This window comes from Pantherophis guttatus, chromosome 1 (genome assembly GCF_059756535.1).
Source record: "Pantherophis guttatus breed Tessera chromosome 1, ASM5975653v1, whole genome shotgun sequence".
NCBI classification, from domain to species: domain Eukaryota; kingdom Metazoa; phylum Chordata; class Lepidosauria; order Squamata; family Colubridae; genus Pantherophis; species Pantherophis guttatus.
Genome location: NC_142063.1, coordinates 23,295,464 through 23,297,170, shown reverse-complemented (window position 1 = coordinate 23,297,170; position 1,707 = coordinate 23,295,464).

The window sequence follows — 1,707 nt, the reverse complement described above, 5'->3', positions numbered from 1 at the left end:
TATTCCACTGCAGGAATGGCCTGGGAATAGCCCAGAATTTAACCCAACTGAAAATCTATGGAGCCAACTAAAGAAACTTGTTAGTCAGAAGTGACCTAGCAATAAAACCCAGTTAATAGAAGTGATCATTCAATCTTGGTTTCACATTATAATAGCTGCAGAAGTAAAAGACTTGGTTCACTCCATGGGAAGACATTGTAAGGCTGTAATTCATGCTAAAGGTTACCCAACTAAGTATTAACTGACGTGATAATTTTTGTATATCTCATTTTTTCTATGGTGATAATTTCTGTATATCTCAATTTTTTCTGTTTCACTTTTCTTCTTTATACTGTAACTGCTATTCTAATAGCAAATCCTTCATAAAAGTTATTGCATTACATTCTTGATTAAATTATCTTTCCATTGATATATAATTTTATGGCACTACTCCAAAAAAAGGTGGTTATTAGCCATTAAACCTCAAAAATACATTTTCCCCAAACTGTTTCCACAATTTTGGCCACTGCTGTATATACAGATTACACAGAAATGACAATTTGGAGGGAACTTTTGAAACTGACTGACGCCAGAGCAGGAAAGGATTAAGGGTGGCTGTTTACTCTCTCCTATTTATCCAATCTACATCTAGAATATGAATCAAGACACTGAAGCATGGTTGGAAAAATGATGTGCATAATTTTAAAACTGAAAGAACTTGCATTATGCTGATATTAATCAGATAAATAAAAACATCCATGATCTGTAAGCTCAGAGTCAAGCAGTAAAATGGGGGGGGGGGGGGAATGGATTAAGATCAAATATAAAGATGACCTAACTAATGACAGCAAGGAAAGTAATGAGCTTCAGAATTAACAAGATACTGAAGTGGATTGCTTCTGCCTTTTTGGATCTACTACTGTGGCAACATTAAAGGAAACGGCAGCAAAAAAACATTCCATAGACTAGCACTTGGTAACAGTGAAATCCCGGGAGAAGATACTCAGAGGCTGTGATGTGCTTGTTCCCATACAGATCACAATTGTGCATGCAGTAGTCTTCCCTATAACACTTTATAGAAACTAAAGTTGGGAGTTTGAAGAAGCAGCACAGAAAAAGTATTGACACTTTTGAACTTTGGTGTTGGACAAGAGCCTAACAATGCCATGAATAGTCAAGAAACCAGATAGATGAACCACAGAACAAATCGGTCTGAAGTTTTTACCCAAGGCACAAATACAGTACAAGGTTGAAATTATTTGTTGGACACAGCCCTGTCTTGCAGTCTATAATTCTGGGAATAATGGAAGGAAAAATAAAACAATTAGCAGCAAGGTGTATGACTTCAATTATAGTGATGTATTTGGATGCACTGATGGAAGCACTGAAGACAGAAAAAGTTGGGGATAAATCATCCTTAAGAATGTCGATCTGAGTATTCACTAAAAGTCAACATGAACTTGATGTCACATCATTATTCATTATAGATTTTAATAAAGTTGTCTTGGTTTCTGAATTTTAAAGGGATTTCTATTTTAGTTTTCTTTTTAAACAATTAAGATTGGAGGACAAAATATTCTACCGTTATCGAGTTGCTGTTTCATCCTACATCTCCCAATAAACACTAGCCCATTTTAGCAAAGTGACTTGTTTTCTGAGGTTTTTTTTTTAGCAACAACTTGTCCGTGATAACATAGGATAAACAACCTGAATCCACCATACACATTC